We start from the raw sequence: 14633 nt of genomic DNA on the forward strand, positions 1-14633 counted from the left end.
ACTGGTTTGTCTTTTTCTGAATAGCAGTGCATAATCACTGTTCTCCATGCACTACATATTTGTTAATGGCAAATGCTTTTTTTTTATATTTTTTTGGGCACAAGCAGGTGACAGTGTGAAGCACTTTAATGTGTTAGCTGTGAATAGTAAATTATGAATGCAAGGCTGAACAAATAGTAAAATGTAAAGATAGTGCTGTAGAAAAAAAATGGATTGAAAGTAAGCAGTTTAAGGTACATATCAAAACGTGCAAAAAGTGGCTATCATGATAAAAGCTAAAAGGAAAAGTTGGGCATTGAAATGAACCTGAACCGCAGACTTTCATCATGTTGATGTAGAGTCCCTCTCCAATGGATCCGTATGACCTCTTCCACTGCTATGGATTGGAGTTATCTTTAATAAATCTGTTCTTTTTAAGCTAGAAAATATGTTAACTTTCCATCATGATTTACATATATTATAACTCCTTAGCTGTGAAGCATCAGAGGGGTACAAGTTACTTGCTTGGTATCAGGTCTGGTTGCAGAGAAGGGAGAGACCCTGATTTTGTGGCACTGTGGGAAATAAAGACTGGCAATTCCATACTGTTTTAAGGCTCTGTGTGTATTGAAGGAAAGGCTCCAATCTGACTGTTATTTAGGTTTGAGAATCAGTCTTTGTGCTCACTGAAGTTTGTTTCTGCATTCATAATGAATGAGAAAATGGTGTGTACACCAGGAAAGGTAGCTATCTTATCACTCTTTTCAAGTTGGTAATGCCATTTGTTCTGGATCTTAATATTCAGGGCTTTCATGGAAATAAATTTAAATGAACTGCTCTATTTTGGACCTTTTTCAGTCACATTTCATGGCCATGAGGGTAAGGATAAGTACAATATGTAAAGACAGTTTTCTAAGTAGCCAATCGGATAAGTACAATATGTAAAGGCAGTTTTCTAAGTAGCCATTTGGATAAGTTGTGTCTTTTGGCTTTTCCCAGTAGGGGTCGCCACAGCGGAACTCCGGTCCACTAATGATTGGTAGTTGATTTTTACGTGCCGAGTTACCAGCCCTGACACACAACCTTCAATGAAGGTACGCCCATTCACGCATATCTCCACGCAGAAGACGCTCTAGCTGAGAATCGAACCGGACAGCGACTTACTGTGAGGTGACAATGCTTAAATACAATATGTAAAGACAGTTTTCTAAGTAGCCAATCGGATAAGTACAATATGTAAAGACAGTTTTCTAAGTAGCCAATCGGATAAGTACAATATGTAAAGGCAGTTTTCTAAGTAGCTAATCGGATAAGTACAATATGTAAAGATAGTTTTCTAAGTAGCCAATCAGCCAACATGCTTTTCAGAAGCTGAAAGACACTGAAGAATTCATTGCAAACCAACACTCAGCAGAGGCAATGATTGAATATCAGGACTGAATGCTGGACATTGAAGTAGTGAGGCAGAGGTCCTAATCACTGAGTCATGCTGTTCATGTTGCTGCCTAAATTTAAGACTAGAGGCAATGTGGTGGGCTGTTGTTAAGACCTGGGAGTTTAAGGAGTTTGAAAATCCAACAGAGATATAACTTTGTATTCTTATTTATGGGTGACTACATCATTTTCTCCAGCATGTCTAGTGATGTTCAGCACATGGAGAACAAAAAGTGAATCTGTCAGTAGAGAACCTGTAGTAACCTATTACTTTCGAATAAGGCAGTATCACTTAAAGTGAGACCATACTGCAGCTGAGATATAATTACTTTGTTCACCAAGTGCCTCTCTTTTAGGGTAGATAAACCTAGACATCCTCAGACAGAGGTTCATTTACACATTAATTATGGCCTACAGGAGCTACAGTGATGAAAAAGGGAAGTGTCAAGTGACACTACTGAGTAATAATATCTATCAATTATTTCCAAGATGGCATTGTTTTAACAGCTGAAAGTCCAGCAACAGGGACCTTGGTTAGTCTGCTGGGGGTACAACAAAGTTTGCTTTTAGTATTATAGAGGTTCAGCTTTAGTCTGTGTGAAGTAAAATATTTGCATGAGTTCCAAAAGTCACCTAAAAGTATTCTGTTGATACTCTCATTTGACTAAAACCTAGCATAGCGAGGCTGCTTGCATAAAATATGTTATGTATGTCAGGGAAGTCAAACACATGAAAAGACTTGCCAAATAAATTTGGAAAAAAAATGTGATAATAATGCATGTTTATATTAGCGTTTATATGTTCTATATACCTTTCAAAAGCCCAGGTAAAATAATTATTAAGATGAATTACTTCACATGAATTTGATTTGAGTTTATGTTATACAATGATACATTTCTATGAAGTTTATTTGCATTTTGTGAAATCTTTACCATGATGAGCATTCCATTGCTGAGACTAACAGTGACATAAAATATAAAGTTAAAAAGTGATAGAATTCAGCAGTCAACAATGTCTCTTGGAGATAGTGCTACCAGTAGCCCTGATGACTTACTGAATTGTTAGGGGGAAATAAGAAATCAGTGTTGTGGTAATAGTCAGATGAAGTACACACAGATGACCCCCAAAAAGGCTCAGAGATCTGTTGCTGCTAGTATGCTTTGATGCCTCATATAACCCATGTTTTTGTTTCTGTACTTTTGCTATATCAAGCCGTAACACAGCAGACTATTAAGTGCGATTATCTGATGTAACAACTGGTGTTCTCTTAATGAGAGTTTTTTTGTGAGTATATCAAACTCAGGTCAGTTTTCATTAATAGCCCTTCCGACACTACCATCTCCATATCTCAGGAAAGGTAAAAGCCAGATACAAAGAGTTTCTATTTTTTCAATACTGCCACCCTCTAATGCAGAGAGTAAGTGGCAGCAACAGGGTAAAGGGTAAAAAGCAATGAAGGAAGACGGAGATGAGAAAGTATTACAGGCAATGGATAACAGTGTGCATTGCCAGCTTAGAACATTACTGTTTGACTTCAGGTGTTTCCAGGAAAAAATAAACAATGAATATTATTTGTCAAACATGCACATACTTCAGTCTAACAGTTAACATTCGCTGCAGACAGGGTGATTGTAAAATATCAGGTACTCCTTGAATAGTTCCTATGCCAAATATGGAGTGTTAAGGAACAAGGACAACACAAAATAACCCTTCATATTTATGCACAATGTCTCTTTGTGATTACCGTATTATGCATGTCCTAGTATTAAAAATGTTACTGGCTTTATCTCTTGCAGTTCTAATGTTTCAACATCTAATTCATGCTTTTAAGTAAATGATACTCATAGACAAATTCAATTATCAAGTAAAATGTAAAATTATTGTCAGATAACACCATAAAAGTAAGCAATGGTCTTGTTATTTTCTGATTATTTTTCTCAATATTCATGTTTAAAAAATCAATAATATATGTTGATGTTGCATGTGAATCAGATAAAAAATGCTTTCCAGATGAGCCCTCCTGCCAAGAGTAACTCAGCCAAACAATGTGTAAATATAAACCTGCACTGTGCAATTGCTCATCAGTCTGTAATACAATTTAATTCTGGAATATGGCAGAACCAGCAATGTCTGACTGCATAGTTTAATGAGGGAGGTAGTGTGAACCATAAAGAAATAGAATATCAGTATGTGCATATTTGAAGCATTTGGCTGCATGTGTTGACTGTATAAATAAGGCACGCCTGCTGATAAGATTGCCACTTTCACTTGGATGTATACATAGTTCTAGTAATTAAGTTGGATATAAACAATCTGTGCATGTGCGTGTCTTTATTTCTACCAGAATCCCTGAATCAACAAACACAGCAGAAGTTTAAAGAGCAGCTTCCATAGTTTGACCTTTCAATATTAAAACTGACAACATACTTTCTCTTTAAATGGATAGTGACTTTTCAAAAAAAAAAAAAAAAAAAAAATACGTCTGTTTTTGGAAGGCAGGATTATCAGTGGAGCTTGAGAAGTGCTGATCAGTTTAACTTATGTAGCATTACTATGAATAGTCTTGTTGCATGATTTTTAACACAGGAAGTTATTTATTTATTGGGGCTCTTTATGTTCCAAAGTAGATTAGGTAATGACCGCAAACCAACAATGTTTAAGTTCATGAGATGTGGCTGTGAAGTTATAAAATTTTGTCCTGAGTGTTAGCCAATGTACAGAAATCATCCTTAAGTCTGTAACTGCACAATTCGCTTACTTACTTACTTATTCCCTTCTGGTATGTGGACCAGTATCAAAAGAATAAGCCCCGGTATAATTCAAGCTTCATATCACATGTTAGGTCATGATGCCTTCTTTAACATGCGAATCTGTCACTATAGCACAAAGAGTTAAGGATATGAACTGTTGATAAGCTCCGCCTCCATTGTGTTCACCTGGGCTTGAGTCCCTTAATCTTCACTTGTCAATTTTATGACTATGCAAATTACTTTGACAAGGCACTAGATATAGGTCACTCCTGGGAAGAATTACAAGTTGCCATGTGTTTTTATGCTCCCTTTGTCTGTGTACCTGCCAACTATTATCCCACATCCCAAAGATTTGATCTTATTTACCCCCCATTTTGCATCATAGGAACAACAGCTGAATGGAGAGGTCTATTATATAGGCAACCACAGTGGCTGTTTGCTTTCTTGCACTATATCTTGTTTTTACTAGCACAGACATCAAAGTGATTTTATTTAACTGAGCAGGGAGGGTTGATTCATTTAGAGCAGCTAGGTTTGAAGACTTTTCCAGGAAACTGGGAGCAATATCACTTGGGAGCTGGGAACAGTGTGACTTGGGAGGAGCTAGTAGGAAGTTTTTTTTTTTTCCGAGAAAAAAAAAACTAGGTATAATGTGACTGTTCTGAGTGTGGATATGATCTGTCTTTAAAATGCTGCATGGCATTGATAATTGATACTGAAAATGGAAGGTGTCCCATGGTCAGAAAGTTGCCACTAAGAAATTAAACACCACATGGATAACCAGTTTGAAAGAGGAGCTCCCCAGGATTGCAGCAGAGGAAGCCTTCTTTTACTTATCCAACCAACCTGTGAACAGCAGGGAAGGATAAATCACAAGTGCACTTATATATAAGGAGGAGGTGGAGAATATGGACTGTGAGATATGACCTTTCCTTATTCCTCCCAGGAAAACCATTTTATTAGCCGCAGTGGTGCAGTGGTTAGCATTGTCATCTCACAGCAAGAAGTTCTCTGGTTTAATTCTTGGCTGGTGTGCCTTCTGTGCGGAGTCTGCATGTCCTACCTGTGGTTGGGTGAGTTTTAAAGACATGTAGGTAAGTGTGTGTGTGTGCGTGTGCCTTTTTTGAAGGTTGGGCTGGGAGCCGGGCTGGCAACATGACACTGTAAAAACACCACTGCCATTCAATCTGCTGCCCGGTGATCCACTGCAGTAACCCCTAACCAGGATAAGCCGAAAGACATTGCTTACTCTGAGCTGAGCTTGTATGATGAAATGTCATATGCTGTTATAAATATTGTTAATCAGTCCTTGTTAGTTTTGACTGCATTGCCTTGGATGAAAAGACTGATAGCTGCCCAGTATTCACAATGTGCCAGTAAGATTCCACTTCTAATATCAAGTCTGGTTTTATGGAAAGGATAGGCCCTTATTTTGTAGGGCTATATGAGCAGGAACTTGACTCTGTTCATTATTGTTTCAAGACAATGTATGTAAGAAAGTGAAGGATCTAACCAAACACTTGGGTATGTGAAAGAATGTGCTTGCTCTGGAGGCCCTTTGTTTGATAGTGGCATAGCAAAGCCTCAAAAAGTAGATTCCAGTTGTTGATTAGTCCTCTAGAGTATAATCTGAGTTTTGTGGGCACTACCTGACTTCATTTTTATGAACTGACCAAAAGGTGCCATGCTGCTGTTATTAAGTAAAGTCCTTATTTGCATGATGCAATTACTGTTTCTTGCCTAGGAGGATGTCAGGAAAGAAGAGATTGCTAAAAAGAGAGATAACCTATAAACCTACTCCATATCAGACCAGGCCAGTGGGGGGGGGCTTTGTTATGGGGGGTATTATCAGAATTAATGTACCCAATAGTACAGTAGCATCTGTGTTCTAGAAAGCTGCCTGTTGCCTTTATGGGAGGAAGAATGGGATGAGCATTTTGATGGGAGCATTACATGATTTATTGCATCAAAAGTCTTCAAAATATTTATGAAGCCTTAAAATTTACGACAATCTTAAAAATCATGTAGGTCAGGTGACACAGTACAAATACTTAGGTCTGATGATGGACTGAATATTACTTAATTAATAATTACATTTGCTAACCAGGTAAGTGAACTGATCCATAGACCCTTTTTAGCCACAATACAGGCAGAGACAAGAAAAACAATCATAGCAAAGAATGCATGTTGAATGCTTAACAAAACATAAACCATCTTATCAAAATACAACTTGAATTTGCAATAAAACATGAGCATTTAGCAAATATCCATTACATACATTTTTTCTGTATTCATATGCTGAAATAATATAAGGGGGAGTGCCAATTACTTTTCTTTAGAGAATATACCTGCAAAGTACATGCTTGCCAAAAAGGCCTGACTGAATTTGGATAATGTCAGCTGCAGTGTGCAAGAAAGGATAGTCTTAGCAGGATTAGCTATCATTCATGGTTGCAGGTGCTGCCAGAATAGAAGCACTGTGGTATGTATTACTTAGCCAGGGTGTGTAAAGCAAGTGCCTGTGTTCTCATTGAGCATATGATTTCGTTTTTTCTGTATAAAATGAACTATGTTGTCTATTTGTCTGAAATTTTCAAGATATTAATCCTGCATGCTGATGCAAGTTGGCAAAAAGCTCTTTCACTTATGGAAAGTTTGAAAGGGGTCTAATTAATGAAATATCATCAGAGCCTTGAAACGTGTAAGACTGTTCCCCGGCAGCCAGCTTATACTGTAGACATGGGAAGTATCTGTTATGTGGTAATTTAAATGTGTGTGTTTACAATGGAATAACAATGCTTTAACTGTGATGGGAAGCCATTTCTATAAACCTTGTGTGAAACAGTGATGTCTGGTAGTTACTACTCATATATAAGCTGCAAACAATTTAATCAAATGAGTAAATGTTTGCTACTCAGCAAATGAGCACCTCAGACTGGATGCACATTAATCACTAGCCAGAAATATTCTTGTTCAGTGCCAGGAATACACCCCTCCTGTAACAGCTCTAAACTCCAGCTGAACATACTAACAATCCAAAAATGAATAAACAAAATAGGTAGATTTACAACATTAGCACTAGCTAGAGAACACCACTAACTACACTTAAAAAATATTTGGTTTCCTGTCTCACCAATGGCCTGCTTTTTTCACTCGGATTTAACTGTCACACTGCTAGACTTCAGCTTCTGTTCTAAACTTAAAATACAAGCTTAACCTAATATCATCCCCTTACAATTTCTGAGAAGTCAGTAGCAGCACCTTCACACTTTAAAGCTCAAACTTCCAAAAGTTATGATTTAACAGCTTTACCAAAATAGCTCCAGCTAACTGGAACTATTTCCCCTGATACCTGCAAAATGATGCTATATAAACCAATGGTTTTCAACCTTTTTATACTTGGGGACCAGTGAAAATAGGAGAATTATTTTGGGGACTGCTAAGGCAGAAATAGAAAACAGTATTTATAAGGAGCCAATTAAAACAATAGCCGTTTGAGTGTTGTCTCACCAATTGAGAAAGATATAGATACATAGTATGACCACAGAAATTGAGTATACTAAGTGAGAAATGCTGATAAATCATTGTCAGGATATGAAGTCTGAAACTTCAGTCCCTTTTATGAGGAACAGCCCAAAAATCTGGGGAAAAAATCTGGACATTCTGCAAAAATCTGGGCAGTCGAAAGCATGATACCTAACTAACTCCAGTGGTGGATTTAGGCTTTGGCGTAGGAGCACGTGCCTCCCCTTTTTGGTTAACCCACACAACCTGAAGGCAGAAAAAAATAAAAAGCTTTTAAAAAATAAACTCTCTCCACTCGCGAGTGTGGAACATGTTTACATTTGCAGTGCCAGCATATTCTCCTTTAAGGAGGACCCGGCATTGCACACGCATGTGCCAACGCAGATGTAAACACATTCCGCACTCGCGCACAGGATTTTAACTAGCAGTTCTGCGACTGAGAGTTGCATATTCCATGACTGTAAGTAAACATTTTGTATGAGGCTGCACATGATTTGGTTACTTTATATATGTGAATATTTTTAGATTTGATGTCCCGTAACACAGTTTGGTAATTTTCACATTATCTATCAGCCTTAACTTTAACGCCATTTCTTGCTGTGATCCTGCTGTATTAATGGGACTATAGCTAAATTAGGTCCAGTCTGTGAGTATGGATAGCAGATTTTATTAAATAAATACATTGAAAGAGTGTGGCTAAGCATTTAATTTACTACCATGTATATTTCTTAGGCCTGCTTTTCTTATTGGCCTGCATATTTGTTGGGCTGCGTGTGGAAGAAGTTAGCCATTATAAGAATTACTTTATGTTTTGTCACCTCTGTTTCAGTGAATGGCTAGAAAACAAATATGAATTTTACCATGCAGGAGGTTGAGGTGATTGTTAATATACACTAAACAGATGTCACCATTCTTATGGGTCAAGATGGCAGTCAAGAGCTGAGGCAGTAGAGGTGGGTTGAGGTGGTCTTGGATGTAAATGTCATTGGTGGGCATGGAAGCTGGAGTACAGCCATTCTAGAATTAATGTCATTGAGCACAATGGTAAGGATGAGGTCCAGGACCTTGGTCTGCTGTGGGACAGTGGAAGGTCCTCACAGCAATGACTAGAATTAATAGATAATGTCTGTTTGTTACTCTTAGTAAAGCGTGAAGACTCCATTTTTGGAATCACTGGGGCATGGATGTGGGTGCAACATGGAGGGAATGTTACTGCTTACTTAGATATGTTTATAATGGAGTATTGCTTAAAGTACATTAACTACATATACAGACTACTGCACAATGATCAGCTGATGCTGATGATAGTTATTTCAGTATAGGTGGTGATGGAGGTAGTAGACTATCATCCTGTGGGCCCTGCAGTCATGTAGGATCATCTTGTGGAGGTGGGATGCAAGTCTTCTGCGCACAAGACTGTACAGTATACATGTACTCTAAATACCTGACAGGGTTTGCAGATGTATGCTGTAGTGTTCCCCCACAGCTGCCTAGACAATGCAACCTCTTTTATAGGTGAGCTAATACATGTTCACTTATGTTATGATCCCCTCCTGTGTGCATGCTTGTATACCACCTACTGTGGTATTTGTGATGACAGTGTGGTTCTGAAGGATAGCTGGTATGATGTTGGTTTGCTGTTACCCACACCTCTGTTACTAATATATGTACTAACTGTGTGATTGCTGTACATATCACCATTCCCACTTAAATTCCCACTGTTCTGAGTGTACTCATGATCCTTGACCACCTTCAAAGGTCTGGTAATTGACACAAGATTGCCAACTGTTGGCATCACAATTTTTTTGGGACTGATAGCACACACATCTGTGTAGTGACACCACCTGATAACTTAAGGAATAAATTTGCAAGTTGTCTGGACTTTACTCCAAAGGGCCATTACATTTATTACACACATTACTGTTGTGGGAAATGTTTTCACCACTATTGAATAATGCATTTGCCTTGACAGTGGAAAACATTTTATTCCTTCTAAGCCCTTTTTCTTTCCTTCACTGAGGTCATTACTTCCACAGTAATCCATCTGCTGCCACTGAACCCTCAATACTTTGAGGAGTTGGGGTAAGGGACTTTCCTGGACAGCCAAGACAATCTCTGTAGGAAAAGAGACACCGATTTCACCATTACAAGTGGTATAAAAAGTTCTTATCTCTAATGCATTCAAGTAGAGCATCAGCAGTGCTTGCTTAAATGTTACAACTGCTTCATAAAATAACCTTGGGAAGGAAGCTCTGTTTGAGATCTGATCAAGTAATAGTAAAAGGAAAATCATCACTGAAGGTATCTTGAAAATCAGGTGACCAAATATGCTCAGATAAATTTGTCAAAAGATAGCCAATCGAAAGGAAGATCTGGGTGTGAAAATCAGTGAGCTGTTCACAGGTTAGTACTAGGCTAGCTGTCCTTGTGGGCTGTTTTAAGCCTAGCCAATTATCCCTTGTGGGGCTCTAACGCTGCACCTTGTGTTTGTAAGGCAAGCACCTTAACCATTAGGCCACAGAATATCTGCCAAAAATACCCTGTGGTTTCCTTAATAGAACTCTTACTGTTGGCATTAATGAAAAGTGACAGTCTCTATTGATGAGAACATTTCCTTCCCATATGAAGTATTCCACCAGGCCATATGGGTCTTCTTTAGCAGCTTATACAACATGGGGAATAAACACTGAGTTGATATTGTGACTCCATTTCCTGTTCTGTGGAGGTCCTGCTTGGTTACAAGTGAGGTCTTTCCTTGTTATGATGCTTAACTTCCCATATATCATGGATCCCATTGTTTCAAAAAAAAAGTAGTTTAGTTTTTTAGAAGCTCTTGGAGGCAAGGTATTTTGGGTACTAGGCACATTTCAGAGAGGGAAAAGACATAAGTTCTGAAGTGGTAGAGTCAGTACTGTTTTGGCTACTTTTTGTCAGCCAAACTGACTGAAACAACCAAATATATAAGTCACATGACAGAATAAGAAGTGTTTCCTTGGGATAGACTTGTGTGGCTGGAGGACTAGCCTTAGGTTTAATCTCTCCTACAAGGAAATAAAAAAGACAATGAGACATTTCACCACCAAATTTGTGAGTTCATGCTGTATGAACTAATGACAAGCAGTTGCCTCTGCATAAGATGCTAAAGTATGGCAGAGAGATGTGTCATGAGGTAAGTCCCCAAAGGTGGCATATAACACTAGTGTTAAGCTGTGGAAATTGGTAAAGTTAGAAGCACACATTCACTAGGCTAAACAATCCCATAACATTTTTAGCCATCGATGGTTTAAGGGCCAGTCTGTGGAATATGCTTCTGAGAACCACTATCTTTGAACTACAGTACACTCATCACATATTTTTATATCAGCTTGTAACTTTACAAATCAAACATAAAAAAATCACCTTTCAGGGCAAAATGAGTTTTGAGGATGGCTTTTAAATACCTATGAATATTTTGAAAGTTGTCAGTGTCCCTGTGTGATCAGTTGAATCCAGGGTCATTTGAACTGCAGCATATTTAGCTGGTGATACATAACTATTTTTCCTGACCATAGGTAATAGCATTATCAGAGCAAGCTAGAAAATTAAGCAGATCAGCCTTATATGCTTTTGAGAGTACAAAATCAGGGAATCAATGTAATTTCCAAGCATATTTACCAGTTTGAATTGGTGGCTCAAGCATTTGAAAAGAGATACCAAGTGACTAAAAACAGAATGAGGCTGTTAAATGTATGTTTTAGATTTCATTGTTTAGAGATGTGAACAAGCATTTCAACAGTCATGTTAATAAACATTGTAGCAGTCTATAAGCATGACTGAGTACATCATCTCCATCATTATCATCATCATCAGTACCATCAGGAACAAGTTAGCCAATGTTGTGTCTTTTGGCTTTTCCCGGTTAGGGGTTGCCACAGCAGAACTCTGGTCCGCTAATGATTGGCAGTGGATTTTTAAGTGCCGAGTTGCCAGCCCTGACACACAACCTTCAATGAAGGTACACCCATTCACACATATCTCCACACAGAAGACGCTCTAACTGGGAATTGAGCAGGACAACGTCTTACTGTGAGGCGACAATGCTACCGCAGCACCACAAACAAGTTACCCAATATGTGATAAAAAATTGCAAAGAAGCTTTAGGAATCACAGGATGTGAGGCCACTAGGAAAAAGTACCTGTAATGAACCTGAGGGCATAGAACTTGACTCAAGAGTTTTATATATATATATATATATATATATATATATATATATATATATATATATATGTGTGTGTGTGTGTGTGTGTGTGTGTGAGTGTGTTTTTTACACACACACACACACACACACACACACACACACACACACACACACACACACACACACAGCCACCCGGTTGGCTCTAGATAATTGTCACTTTTGAAGTAACACCCTTACTTCATGTGCAAAAATGGGAAAAAGGGGTTGTGGATGGATAGATGGACACACACACACACACACACACACACACACACACACACACACACACACACACACACACACACACACACACACACACACACACACACACACACACACACACACACACAAACATATTATACATAGATAGATATATAGAAAGATAAAAATGCAATTTGCCAAAAGAATTGTTATGGTTTAAGTGGCAAAGTAATAGTTGACTACCAATGTTCACAAACATTAGGTCTAGTTTTTATTCTTCCAGAATCTCATTCCCCAACTATGAACAAGTATATGTGCACTGTTGAGTGGCCTGAGACTGTCTTTATAAGCTTTTAGTTATACACTGGGATGGACTTTTATGTTCCGTAGCTTTATTATTCATTTGCAGCTCTAATATCATAGCTCTAAATTATTGTCTATTACTTGCTAGCTCTTTAAAACAGTGTCATGTCAGGTGAGAGTGGGCAGTAAAATAGCATCTCAATAAAAAACTGCAAGGTAGATAAAATCACATAAAAATTAGTCACTGAGCAAAGGCTAATAAAAAGAACAGATTCGGTTGCATTTTCAGTGAAGAATGTATGCAAGGAGAACTGAGGGATTCATGGGCCACTCCTTGGCCTGAAGTCAGCTAGTTAAGGTTGAACAAAATGTTTAATGTTGAGTCCCCACACAGCTGTAAATAATCTAGCTGCAAAGAAGGGGCAAAAGAAATGTAGAGGCAGAGAGAAAAAAAGAGACAGCAGAAGACTGTTAGGAAACTGATATGCTGACATTAGTAATTGCTGCAGATTTCAGAAGAAATAAAGCAGAAAATAATTCTATCCTTGAATTTATGAGGTGAAAGAGGTGAGTTGAGAGAAGCTAGAAGCGGTGTAATAGGAAAGGTGAATTGTGTGTAGAGAATCTATGAGCAAGCCTGGAACTGCATTTTGGAATAGATATGGCCAGATGAAAAGTACATCGAATAATTTTAGAATAAGTAAAACTTCATAATGAACTTAAGATCAACAATGTTTGAATTAAGCAACTTTTCAAACATATGCAGGAGCATTGTTTACATTTTGAAAACACAGAACTCAACCATTATTAGTAGATATGTCACAGGTAATGGCATATCTGGAAAAAAAACTAAGGGTAAATTGTTTTAGAGTTTACTGAAGTTTTAGATTATAGTCATTCAGTTCCAGCCAGTTATCTATTTTTTATGTAAATTCCTCATCCCTTCTGCTGGTCTATTGATCATCTTTTACTGCTCCTATCATTTAAACTCTCTTGTACATGATTATGAATGTGTATAAAAGGCTGGATGGCAGGGAGCAGGAATTGTCACACTGCAGATGATGGTCTTTTTCTGCTCATACCTTAGTTGTCCGTTGCGCATACCAAATGCAAAACACATGCTGTGCTGTGTCAGTTATAATGTATCCATATGCATCTTAATGCCTTCTCTGCAAAGCATGATGAGCTGAATCAGAATGCATGCATCCTCATTCTTAATGCATAGTACATGATGTACTATGTCAGTGCACATGCATCCACATGCATCCTCATTCCAAGTGTAGTGCACAACACATATACCAAATCTGTACACATGCATCCACATGCATCCTTATTCCGAGTGCAGTGCACAACATATGTACCAAGTAAGTACACATACATCCTCATTCCAAGTACACAGTGCATAATGTGCTGAGTGAGTACACATGAATCCTCGTTTCAAGTACACAATACATGATGTGCTGAGTGAGTACATATGAATCCTCTTTCCATGTGCACAACACACGATGTGCTCATTCAGTGCACATGCATAGCTATGTACTCTCATTCCAAGTACACAATACATAATATGGTGAATCAGTACAAATGCACCAACATACATCCTCTTTCCTAGTAAACAAAATATGACGTGCTGAGTCAGAACACACAAATTCTCATTCCAGGTACACAACACACGATTTGCTCAGTCAGTGCATATGCATCACCATGCATTCTCATTCCTTGTACACAGTGCTTGATGTGCTAAGTCTGTATATATGCATCACCATGCACTCACATTCCAAGTACAAAATGCAGGATGTTCTAGGTCAGAACACATACGTCAACATGCATATATAAGACAACTGTTTGTTCTAACTGTACAGCTTAGTGTTACATTACTGTAAGCACCTTTAAGCTGTATCCATTGGGCTCATACTGCTGAGTTTCAGCAAGTGAGTTAATACTTCCAAAATGTGATTTCTTGTACAGTCTCTAGTTTTACTGTACATGCTGTGATGCAATCTTATATCAGTTATTTTATTGGACTATATCTCCATGGATTGCCTCTGCAAAAGGTTGCTGTTCACTTGGGAGCAAACGTGTTAACAAAGCATATTTAAAATAAAATAAATAAATAAATGTGATTTGACAGCCTGTATGCTGCAGAAATTCTGGTTTCTAGCAAAGGTAGCCAAGAGATTCTGAGATAACATACACTCTCATGACTGGATATTGAGCATGTGGT

Source organism: Protopterus annectens, chromosome 5.part1 (genome assembly GCF_019279795.1).
Source record: "Protopterus annectens isolate FY-2018-M chromosome 5.part1, PAN1.0, whole genome shotgun sequence".
In the NCBI taxonomy this organism is placed as follows: domain Eukaryota; kingdom Metazoa; phylum Chordata; order Ceratodontiformes; family Protopteridae; genus Protopterus; species Protopterus annectens.